The sequence below is a fragment of the Muntiacus reevesi genome, chromosome 11 (assembly GCF_963930625.1).
Source record: "Muntiacus reevesi chromosome 11, mMunRee1.1, whole genome shotgun sequence".
Classification (NCBI taxonomy): Eukaryota; Metazoa; Chordata; class Mammalia; order Artiodactyla; family Cervidae; genus Muntiacus; species Muntiacus reevesi.
In genome coordinates this window covers 51,783,665-51,796,989 of record NC_089259.1, presented here as the reverse complement: position 1 = coordinate 51,796,989, position 13,325 = coordinate 51,783,665, and the positions used below count along the sequence as shown (strand labels likewise).

Below are 13,325 nucleotides of genomic sequence, written 5' to 3'. Positions count from 1 at the left end.
TTAGCAGAAGGAAAGAAATCTTAAAAATTAGGGCAGAAATAAATGCAAAAGAAACTAAAGAGACCATAGCAAAAATCAACAAAGCTAAAAGCTGGTTTTTTGAAAAAATAAACAAAATTGACAAACCATTAGCAAGACTCATTAAGAAACAAAGAGAGAAGAACCAAATTAACAAAATAAGAAATGAAAAGGGTGAGATCACAACAGACAACACTGAAATCCAAAGGATCATAAGAGACTACTACCAGCAGCTCTATGCCAATAAAATGGACAACTTGGATGAAATGGACAAATTCTTAGAAAAGTATAACTTTCCAAAACTGAACCAGGAAGAAATAGAAGATCTTAACAGAACCATCACAAGCAAGGAAATCGAAACTGTAATCAAAAATCTTCCAGCAAACAAAAGCCCAGGACCAGATGGCTTCACAGCTGAATTCTACCAAAAATTTAGAGAAGAGCTAACACCTATCTTACTCAAACTCTTCCAGAAAATTGCAGAAGAAGGTAAACTTCCAAACTCATTCTATGAGGCCACCATCACCCTAATTCCAAAACCAGACAAAGATGCCACAAAAAAAGAAAACTACAGGCCAATATCACTGATGAACATAGATGCAAAAATCCTTAACAAAATTCTAGCAAACAGAATCCAACAACATATTAAAAAAATCATACACCATGACCAAGTGGGCTTTATCCCAGGAATGCAAGGATTCTTTAATATCCGCAAATCGATCAACGTAATACACCACATTAACAAATTGGAAGATAAAAACCATATGATTATCTCAATAGATGCAGAGAAAGCCTTTGACAAAATTCAACACTCATTTATGATTAAAACTCTCCAGAAAGCAGGAATAGAAGGAACATACCTCAACATAATAAAAGCTATATATGACAAACCCACAGCAAGCATCACCCTCAATGGTGAAAAATTGAAAGCATTTCCTCTGAAATCAGGAACAAGACAAGGATGCCCACTCTCACCACTACTATTCAACATAGTGTTGGAAGTTTTGGCCACAGCAATCAGAGCAGAAAAAGACGTAAAAGGAATCCAGATAGGAAAAGAAGAAGTGAAACTCTCGCTGTTTGCAGATGACATGATCCTCTACATAGAAAACCCTAAAGACTCTTCCAGAAAATTACTAGAGCTAATCAATGAATATAGTAAAGTTGCAGGATATAAAATTAACACACAGAAATCCCTTGCATTCCTATATACTAACAATGAAAAAACAGAAAGGGAAATTAAGGAAACAATACCATTCACCATTGCAACAAAAAGAATAAAATACTTAGGAGTATATCTACCTAAAGAAACAAAAGACCTATACACAGAAAACTATAAAACATTGATGAAAGAAATCAAAGAGGACACAAACAGATGGAGAAACATACCGTGTTCATGGATTGGAAGAATCAATATTGTCAAAATGGCTATTCTACCCAAAGCAATCTATAGATTCAATGCAATCCCTATCAAGCTACCAACGGTATTTTTCACAGAACTAGAACAAATAATTTCACAATTTGTATGGAAATACAAAAAACCTCGAATAGCCAAAGTAATCTTGAGAAAGAAGAATGGAACTGGAGGAATCAACCTGCCTGACCTCAGACTCTACTACAAAGCCACAGTCATCAAGACAGTATGGTACTGGCACAAAGACAGAAATATAGATCAATGGAACAGAATAGAAAGCCCAGAGATAAATCCACGAACCTATGGACACCTTATCTTTGACAAAGGAGGCAAGGATATACAATGGAAAAAAGACAATCTCTTTAACAAGTGGTGCTGGGAAAACTGGTCAGCCACTTGTAAAAGAATGAAACTAGAACACTTTCTAACACCATACACAAAAATAAACTCAAAATGGATTAAAGATCTAAACGTAAGACCAGAAACTATAAAACTCCTAGAGGAGAACATAGGCAAAACACTCTCTGACATAAATCACAGCAAGATCTTCTATGACCCACCTCCCAGAATATTGGAAATAAAAGCAAAAATAAACAAATGGGACCTAATGAAACTTAAAAGCTTTTGCACAACAAAGGAAACTATAAGTAAGGTGAAAAGACAGCCCTCAGATTGGGAGAAAATAATAGCAAATGAGGAAACAGACAAAGGATTAATCTCAAAAATATACAAGCAACTCCTGAAGCTCAATTCCAGAAAAATAAATGACCCAATCAAAAAATGGGCCAAAGAACTAAACAGACATTTCTCCAAAGAAGACATACAGATGGCTAACAAACACATGAAAAGATGCTCCACATCACTCATCATCAGAGAAATGCAAATCAAAACCACAATGAGGTACCATTACACGCCAGTCAGGATGGCTGCTATCCAAAAGTCTACAAGCAATAAATGCTGGAGAGGGTGTGGAGAAAAGGGAACCCTCTTACACTGTTGGTGGGAATGCAAACTAGTACAGCCACTATGGAAAACAGTGTGGAGATTTCTTAAAAAACTGGAAATAGAACTGCCATATGACCCAGCAATACCACTTCTGGGCATACACACTGAGGAATCTAGATCTGAAAGAGACACGTGCACCCCAATGTTCATCGCAGCACTGTTTATAATAGCCAGGACATGGAAACAACCTAGATGCCCATCAGCAGATGAATGGATAAGGAAGCTATGGTACATATACACCATGGAATATTACTCAGCCGTTAAAAAGAATTCATTTGAATCAGTTCTAATGAGATGGATGAAACTGGAGCCCATTATACAGAGTGAGGTGAGCCAGAAAGATAAAGAACATTACAGTATACTAACACATATATACGGAATTTAGAAAGATGGTAACAATGGCCCTATATGCAGGGCAGAAGAAGAGACGCAGAAGTACAGAACAGACTTTTGAACTCTGTGGGAGAAGGGGAGGGTGGGAAGTTTCGAAAGAACAGCATGTATCAAGTGCTCGGGCCTGTTGGGCTGGGAAGATCCAGAGGAATCGGGTGGAGAGGGAGGTGGGATGGGAGACCGGGATGGGGAATTCGTGTAACTCTATGGCTGATTCACATCAATGTATAACAAAACCCACTGAAAAATAAAAAAATTAAATAAAAAAAAAAAAAAAAAAAGAATAGTTCATCTCGTTGAAGCTGTCTAACTTAACAACAGCAGTTCAGGGGATACAGAACAGAGAAATTTTTTGTATCTCTATAATCACACAACATATGTGCACACCTCCTCCTACCAGTTTCCTACCAGGAAACTGGACGGACTCCTTATATAAGCTGTGTGTAATTCTCACTTGACTCCATTCGCCTGAAGGCCTGTGAAAGTAGCAAATGATCCTCTTATTCTCATGCTGCTTTGGCGAAGCAATCGTATTAGAGCAGAACAAAAATCGAGTTCACAAATGTATGTTTATTCAGCCATGATTTGGCAATAAGTTTGCTGATCTTTAACTCTATTGGTGCAACTTTTTGTGATGTTGAACAACCCACTTTACTTCCTCTGCACATCCGTTTCCTTCCTGCTAAGTAAGTAAAAATAGTATCTACCAACAGATCTACCAGAGTTATCCATGGAACACACAAAATACTTTGGCATGCACGTCACAAGCAAATTTCCAGTTTTAGAGCAATTAGATGAATACGGATCTAAGATCAAACATTAATATTTTCCAAAGACTAATTCATCCAAAATCAGATTAAAAAAAAAAAATGACGGGTGTGCTGGTACATATTTGAAAATAAGATATAGTTTTCACTACTTGGCTGCTGCCAAAACAAATGTATTTAGCTAATTTAGAAAGGGAGCAACAGGTTTTTTTTTTTTTTTTAAGCTTATCTGAAAAATAAAGTAGATTTATTGCCTTTAAAGTGACATTCAATTTTAATTGGTATAGTATTTGTTCAGTGTGCTAAAATGTAATGATTATCTGGCAAACAGAGAGAGCGCGCATTTGGCCCTGGGTTCAATACTTGAGTGGGGATGAGGCAAAAAGGTTTTTCTAGTAATCAAGCCAGCACTGAGTGCTTGCGGTCCTAATATAACTGCAGTCACTAAGATGTTAAAGGGCTATCAAGGGTTTGAGTCCACATCGGTTGGTAAATAAATAAATAAAACAGCCCTTCTGCTCATTAGGAAACCATCCAAAGCCAGAGAGAGAGAATCAAGTTCCTAATTTATGAGTCAGCCACTTAAAAAAAAAAAGCAATGCTAGAAAGGTCGTTCACGCAGCCTTTTCCCCATGCTGATCTTTCTGGAAAAATTAATTCTTGCAGTACTCGGGATCACAACCAGTAAGATCTAATATACTGTCAGACTTAGGGGAAAAAAAAAATTGTTGCCATGGGACTTTAAACAGGAGAGTGAAAAAATGATTACGGCAAATTGCTGTCCCAAATTAATTAAAATAATTTATATGACATGCTGTATAATTGAAATATACAAAATGGGGGAAAAAAGGCCCCCATAGTAAAATAGATGCATGTTCAAGACAAATGAAATAAAACTGAAGAATAAGGCTCCATTAGTGTGTTCTCCAAGTAAGCCATCAATTTTGTCTTCATTGTTGGCAGCATATTGACCAGTGGATCAAGATTTACCAGGAAATTGTTGACCACAATTATTAAATTCTACAAGAAAATATTCTCAGATTGGATGTCACCCTGTGAACCGTGAGACAACTGAGAAGACGTGATTTATTTTGCTTTTGCTTTTCAAAAGCAAGAGTTTTATGTGTTTAAAATTTCCCATTAAAATAGCTTTTTATTCTCTTCTCATTGTCTCTTTTGCTCCTGGTCCCCTCCCTTCACTTCCCCTGCTGCCCCTTCCAATTCTGACCCACTCTGGTCTCCTGGCATTGTTCTGACATTTGCCTGGCAGAACATAAAACAACAAATATGTTCAATTTGAGTGGTTTCCTGCAATGTTATTCTATCAAACTGGCAATTTCCGAAAGGATTTAGAAAGGAGTGTACAATTCCTCAGACACCCGGGAGGTCCGACAGTGACTGCCAAAGCTGGCCAAGCTTAGATCGGGTCCTAATATCTGAGCAGAGAAAAACATCCCTTTTTCTCAGGTTTATTTTTCACACCAAGTATCGGGCAGACTTCAGACACCATCTAAGTAACCCAAAAGCTCTATATTTAGCACCTTGAAACTCAAAGGAGTTTAGGATATTTTGATACGTGCAGTGCGCGAGCACACAATTTTTTTTTTCCAGCAGTCATGTCAAGTAATAAAATGTTAATCAAGACATTTAAATTATATCTAATGGCCTCATATAAGGACCAGACGTAAAGTTCTTTAAAACAGGCTCCTTGACTCCCTGTATAGTCATTTCCCGCTCCCCCACCTGGCATTTGACATTTCCAAGATGGTGGCAGCTTTGGAAATTTTGTGATTTGATTGTGGCTTGGCTTGAATTCAAATTATAGGGTCTGATTTTGATCAAATTAGACATCTAATGCCTCAGACAGAACAGTGCATGCCAAAGTCAATGGCAGCACAATGTACTGTTGCACAAACTGAAGACAGAATCCTGCAGAATCTCAGAGCTCATGATAATGCACCTCGCGTCCTCAAAGTATCCAGGCCCTCCAAACCATAACGGGTGAATGTGGCCCATCACAAGTTATCATTCCAGCTCTTGGAGGGCTGAAATCTTCTGACCCAGCAATGTGGACTCGCGGGCCAATGCGTTTGTTTGCCAGTGTGTATAGCAGCAGTCCCTTATCCTCTACCCTCTGCAAAGGTAGCAAGAGCTCCGAGTCGTTGGGGCATACCCATGTGAGTTCTCCCACAACCTGCCACAGTTACACATTCACTTTTCCATTTCATGTCAATTTTTGGCACTGGGTTGAAAGATGTTTGGGCTTCCTCAGGGTGGCTCAGTGGTTAAGAATCCACTTGCTATGCAGGAGCTGCAGGAGATGTGGGTTCGATCCCTGGGTCAGGAAGATCCCCTGGAGGAGGACATGGCAACCCACTCCAGTATTCTTGCCTGGAGAATCCCATAGCAAGAGGAGCCTGGCAGGGACATGACTGAAGTAACTTAGCACTCATGCACACATGCATGAAAGATGTTCTTGTGTATTTTTCCTTTAAAACCAGAGAAATAAGCTTATAGATTCCTGTCTGGAAGATAATTAAATGAACAAGGCATTGCATTTTTATCTTTGATAAAAACTCATCACTTTCCCCTTACACAGACTATCTCCTATCCTGAAATTCAGCAAACACAGGGACTTCCAAAACAACCTTTGGCCTTCATGCAATGTCATAACACAGCCTTTTGGCAGAATGTACTGGCACCAAGCAGTTACCTAAAAAATGCAAGGTCAACCTCAGTAAACCCTAGGTTCTGGAAGGGGGCTCATAAGATTGAAAATGATAAGTGTTCAGTTGCTTAGTCATATCCAACTCTCTGCAACCCCAAGGGCTGTAGCCTACCAGGCTCTTCTGTCCATGGGATTCCCCAGGGAAGAACACTGGAGTGGGTAGCCATTCCCTTAAGATTGTCCTTCCCTGAACTTCCAAAGCCCTAGTGGCTCCTGCAGTAGACAAAGAGATACTGGGCCTTAGAGCATCCACCTCCAATCATCCTCTCCTTACAGGACTTGGGAGTCCAGCATTTTTTGGGCCCAGGAAGAAGTCTCTGATTAAAATGTGGTATTCTGGGAGAAAGCCACAAGACCAGACTCATCTACCTGAAAGCAGCTTGGTGACTAACTGCGTGCCCTTGAGCAAGTTACTTCATCTCCCAAGGCATCAATCCACTCAACTACCACCCAAATAAGAGGTTACAATCCATGAATTAATAACAGGAATAGTGACTGGACTCTTAGAAACTAAAAAAATATTAAGTAAGCAGCATGACTGTTGTTGAAATGCAGAGAGGGGTTCAATTCAAGTTGTTGAATCATTCCTTCATATATGAATAACATTCTCCTGCCCTTTGTGATAATTTTTTAGCAATCACTTTTCTGTGGACATGTTACCAAAAAGTGACATTGGGAGTTTGGGACTTCACTTCTGGTTTTATATGAATTAGGTCTTAAAGAGCTGTGTATCTTGGACAACTCACTTAACCACTCCAGGCCTCTCCTTTTCTCTACAAGGAAGGGAGAACTGTTTCATAATCTTGAAGGTCTCTTCCAATCTGTTCTATAAATGATTTCTATCCTGAGCCTGGTGTCTGGGGACACCAGGAAAGGAAAGCAGACATAAAATGATTAGAAGCTGAGCTTTCTCTTTGGCCTCCAACCTGGAAATAGGACACCTCAGGATAAGATATCAGGAAGACAGATTATTGTACATCTGTTTTTTCCTTAGGGTTTGGATTCTCAGTTACCAAAACCATCTCTATACTGGGGACTTTCATTGTCATGCATATAGCACCTCTCTTCTAGGTTGATTCTCAAGTCTGTGGCCTTTATTTTATTAATATTATTTAAAAAACATTTATTTGGCTGCACTGAGGTTTAGTTGGGGCACATGGAATCTTTAGTTGTGGCATGGGGGATCTAGTTCCCTGACCAGGGATCGAATCCAGGCCCCCCTGTATTGGGAGCACAGAGGCTTAGCCAATAGACCACCAGGGAATACATCTCTCTGCTGCTTTTAGGATATAACTATTCAACTTTACTCAACACCATCAGATCTGCCTTGGTGGTTGTCTGACCTTCGGCCTGGTCAAAGAAAAAGATAATATCTCAAAACTATTTGGCCACAATATACCATTTCATTTGGTATATTCTGTGCTGCCTCCCACATATATTTAAAAATGAGAAGTGAGATAAAGGTTGATCTTTTCTTGGTCCAATGCCAAGACGGCTGACAAGCCAGATTGACAGCAACATGTGAGAGCTAGGATAACATGTCACCAAGAGATGGAGACTCCTGGTCTGCAGTTCTGTTAGGTCCCCCAAACATGGCATCATTGACTCAACGGGCATGAGTTTGAGCAAACTCCAGGAGATAGTGAAGGACAGGGAAGCCTGGCGTGCTACAGTCCATGGGGTCGCAAGGAGTCAGACACAACTGAGAAAACGAACAACAACAAAGTGTGTGCTATTGCAGTTAAAATATTCCTGATTTGTTTCATGCTTCTTAAATCCATCCTAAAACCTAATAAGAAAAGCATGCTTTTATTAAAACAATATTGAAATTATCTACCTTCTCATATGTTCATTTTTTCAGAGTCTCTGGTTTTTGCAAAAAGAAAAGATTTTGTTTCATTTTTACAAGGAATACAAGGGATGTTATATAAATGAATCCTGCAATATAAAATGACTCACTTTTTACATAATTTCATTTTCAGAAAAGATGTAGAAGATGTAAAACAGTGTGTTTGTAATTAAGAATTTTCAGAGAAAATAACTTTCAAATATTGGAAGTATTTCAGATATATATATTTGTATATATAGAGATTATTTATATACATTTATATGATTTTTTTGCAGAAAAAAAAATTGAATTCTTCTAAGAACTCAAATCAATGAAATTGAGAAATCAGGATTACTATTGTGAGTTTATCATAAATTGCCCTCTTATCCAGGGAAAAATTAACTTCTTAAAACCTTTCTATTTATCAAGAGGTCTGTTTTAAAATTGAATGTATATAGTTCAAGGATTAAAGTGTGGCTTTTTTAAATCTTAAAATGTGTCATCACTATAAAAAGATAGTGAAAAAAATGAATGAAACAAATGAACAGTATTTGCTGAATCTATACATTTTCAAATGTCTGTGACATATTGCTAAGTGATGTTTGTTCCGTGACCTGCCTATAAAATAGAGATTTTTGTCAACAGTGCCCTCAATTAGATTGTATACTTAGGAGTTCATAGTTCACAGATATCAATCTTGATTAACCTACTAATGTTAAAGAAATAATTTCTCAATAGGGCAAAAAACCATTAGCTAGTGAGCAAGATGGCATTTTTTAAAAAATTTCATTATGTTAAGAGCCATGTGATTCAGAAATGCCAACTAACCTGTGATTCATGTATGATATTTAATGCTTGTGCAGTCTTTGCAAACTAACCCTTGTCTTGGATTCAAGTTTAAGTCATAAGAATTCCTATGAAACTTCCTGGAGGGCAAGAAAATGTGAGTGCTTAGATATACAGAAGAAATGGGATAGATGTATAAATTCATGCCAATGTGAGTGAAAGTGGAAAGTATATCTAGACATCTTAATTGTTGGATAATACAATTCTGCTAAACTGAAGAATCTGCCCGCAATGCAGGAGACCCGGGTTCAATCCCTGGGTTGGGAAGATCCCATGGGGAAGGGAATGGCTACCCACTCTAGCATTTCTGCCTGGAAAATTTCAGACAAAGAGATTGGCACGCTACAGTTCATGGGGTTGCCAAGAGTCGCAACAGCGGCTAAACAGCAACAACAAATGATAGATATGAAGGTCTAAGAATCTTTTATACCTCTGATTATTAACCCAGTTTCATTCATTTAGGCAAACCTATTTTTCAGCAACTTCCATTTGCTAAGTCCAATGCCAGTTGGATGGACAGAAGAATAGATCAAAAATTTGACTCCTGGAAAGTTTATAATAATTGTAATAATGTGAGTCTAGGCTAGTGTGGAGTTATGCAGACGCTAATATAGTGGTGTTAATGGGAAAATGGAAGTAACAGAGCATAGTACTTAAGAATGTGACTTTTGGAGCCCAGCTGAATGGGTTCATGTCCCTGCTCTGTTATTTATTACATGTGTTTGTAATAGCTCTAGCTCATCTACAAAACTGAGGATGATGATAACAGCATTGCCTTCCTCAAGTAGTAATGACAAGAAAATGAGTTATTATTTATAAAGACTTCAAATCATACCTGTTACATGATGAGCAGGATACAAGAATTTTTGAATAAATAAAGTCCTCTGTCTTGGGAAATGATTAGAAAAGTAGAAACTACTTTGAGGTAAGTGGTTCATTTAATTTGGGAAGAAAGAAACATATTATCCATACCAGGTACTTAGTCCTGATAACCTACAAATCTACACATAAAATAAGAACTCTCCCATTTAGCATAGAAATTGCACATGTGGCAATCCCAGATGGGGCTTTGTTGATGAAAGTCAGATTGCTTTAAGTTTCATAACTTTATGAAACGCTTCTTCCATGAGCAACTTCTGAAATTCTTCAGCTCTCATTTTAAAAATAGACATGGAGGAATGGGTAGAAAATGTTAATCAATGCTTATGTAAGTGTGTGTAGAAAATGGACTCTGTCCACACTCTTCATAGAACCAGTTACTCATGAATTACTCCAGAATCAGACCAGCTCCTTTAAGGTAAGTTACTATTGCACTATAAAAAAAAGACAGCACCCACCTCCTAAAACTGGTTAACTCTCCCACTTCAAAACAGTCTCTGTAAATCAAAGCAATAAAGCTAAGTGAGAAATTCTCAGTACTAGGCAAAGACCTTTTCCAAGCTCACCTCTTATCCACAAGACATCCTGGTTGCAACTGCATGCATCTCCTTGTTCTTGAGACCCATCTGTAGACATTAGCAAATTTTTCTTCAGGGGAGCAGTACTGGAAGAAAATTATAATCTTTCAGAATTGAAGATTAATACTTTAATCTTTATGTTTCCTTATGGTTCTTATGTTCCCACCGCAACTTTAGAAGAAAGGAATCCATTTTATCTATAATGTCTAGACACTAGTATTTCTATAGTTAAAGCATAAACTGGTTCTAACATTACCTACCAGAAAAATTTTGAACATGATCAAATGTCATACAAGGACCTCCTGAGTATAGGCATTCTCCCCACCCCTACATCTAGAGCTCTGCCTCTCATCGCCCCTTGAAGCAGATTTAAAATGACCACACTTTCTTTGACTTTTCTTCAATCAAAATTGGAGCCTATGTCCACTTCCCTGAATCTGGACTGGTTTGTGGCTCCTTTAACCAAAAAAGTATGGTGGAAATCTCATGGTGTCAGGTTCCAAATACAGGCTTTAGGAAACTAGCAGCTTTCACTTCCTGTCTCTTGAAACTCTCTCTCCCTAAGGGAAAGTGCCAAATTAAAAGTATGACTACCTTAAGACCATCATCCTATGAGAGAGCCCAGGTTAGCCACATGGGAGGGCCATATGGAGAGGGAGATGCCTAAGTGAACTCTAGCTGGTCCAGCCATTCCAGCCCAGGAACCAGACCTCCAGGCAAGAAAGTGAAAGAAAGTGAAAGTCGCTCTGTCGTGTCTGACTCTTTGCCATCCCATGGACTATAAAGTCCATGGAATTCTCCAGGTCAGAATACTGGAGTGGGTAGCCTTTCCCTTCTCCAGAGGATCTTCCTAACCCAGAGATTGAACCCAGGTCTCCCACACTGCAGGCAGATTCTTTACCAGCTGAGCCACGGGGAAGCCCAAGAATACTGGGGTGGGTAGCCTATCCCTTCTCCAGTGGATCTGCCTGACCCAGGAATTGAACCAGGGTCTCCTGCAATGCAGGCAGACTCTTTACCAACTGAGCTATCAGGGAATGAATCCAGTCTCAAATACCATTTTAGTGCAATTGCACCAGATCCCCTAGGTGAGCCCATTAAGCCCCACAATCATGAGATATAATAGTAAGTGTTGTTTTAGGCACCTGGTACTGGGAGAGTTCGTCATATACTGACAGGTAACCAGTAGATTGCCATGGAACACTCCTGTGCCCCTATCCTTTCCAAACTACTTAAGTTACCCAAGATCCTAAGCTGTTTATGAACAGCTTTTCTATCTCCTTTTCCCTCTGCTTTGAGACTTTCTGTTCCAAACCTCAAGACTCAGCATAACCATGACACTCTTAAAAGGTTCCTTTACTACTTTGCTTCCAAGTGCAACCCCAGGCTGAAGCTGACTGTATGGATGTATATATGTTTGTATGTATGCTAAAGATGAGATGGTTAGACAGCATCACCAAATCAATGGACATGAGGTTGAGCAAACCCCAGGAGATAGTGAAGGACGGGGAAGCCTGGCGTGCTGCAGTTCATGGGGTCTTAAAGAGTTGGACACGGGCTCTCTGCTCCTGCCCATTCAACAGATAGCTGTGACTTTCGTGCTGTGCCAGCTGCATCCCTGAGACAAGATGGTAAAGGTTGGAGTGAATGGATTTGGCCACATCAGGCGGCTGGTCACCAGGGCTGCTTTTGATTCTAGAAAAGTGGACATTGTCGCCATCAATGACCTCTTCGTTGACCTTCACTACATGGTCTACATGTTTCAGTATGATTTCACCCATGGCAAGTTCCACGGCACAATCAAGGCAGAGAACGGGAAGCTCGTCATCAATGAAAAGGCCATCACCACCTTCCAGGATTGAGATCCCACCAACATCAAGTGGGGTGATGCTGGTGCTGAGTACATGGTGGAGTCCACTGGGGTCTTCACTACCATGGAGAAGGCCGGGGCTCACTTGAAGGGTGGCACCAAGAGAGTCATCATCTCTGTGCTTTCTGCCGATGCCCCCATGTTTGTGACAGGCGTGAACCACGAGAAGTATAACAACATCCTGAAGATTGTCAGCAATGCCTTCTGTACCACCAACTGCTTGGCCCCCCTGGCCAAGGTCATTCATGACCACTTTGGCATCGTGGAGGGACTCATGACCACCATCCACACCATTACTGCCACCCAGAAGACCGTGGATGGCCTCTCCGGGAAGCTGTGGCGTGATGGCCGAGGAGCTGCCCAGAACATCATTCCTGCTTCTACTGGCGCTGCCAAGGCCATGGGCAAGGTCATCCCTGAGCTCAACGGGAAGATCACTGGCATGGCCTTCTGCGTGCCCACCCCCAACGTGTCGTTGTGGATCTGACCTGCCACCTGGAGAAACCTGCCAAGTATGATGAGATCAAGAAGGTGGTGAAGCAGGCGTCAGAGGGCCCTCTCAAGGGCATTCTAGACTACACTGAGGACCAGGTTGTCTCCTGCGACTTCAACAGCGACACTCAACTCGCCTACCTTCGATGCTGGGGCTGGCATTGCCCCTCAGCGACCACTTTGTCAAGCTCATTTCCTGGTATGACAATGAATTCGGCTACAGCAACAGGGTGATGGACCTCATGGTCCACATGGCCTCCAAGGAGTAAGGCCCCCGGACCCCCAGCCCCAGTAGGAGCACAAGAGGAAGAGAGAGTTCCTCAGTTGCTGGGGAGTCCTTGCCCCACCTCGATCCTCCACCACACTGAGAATCTCCCGACCTCCACAATTTCCATCCCCAAGGCCCTGAGGAAGGGGAGGGGCTTAGGGAGCCCTGCCTTGTCGTGTACCATCAATAAAAGTACCCTATACCCACCCCCCTCAAGAAAAAGAGTTGGACATGGCGTA

General features: G+C 40.4%; 1 pseudogene; it reads left to right on the top strand.

Moving 5' to 3' along the window:
* Window positions 1-12,084: 12,084 nt before the first annotated feature.
* On the top strand, window positions 12,085-13,087 carry LOC136144178 (glyceraldehyde-3-phosphate dehydrogenase pseudogene; annotated as a pseudogene).
* Window positions 13,088-13,325: the final 238 nt, after the last annotated feature.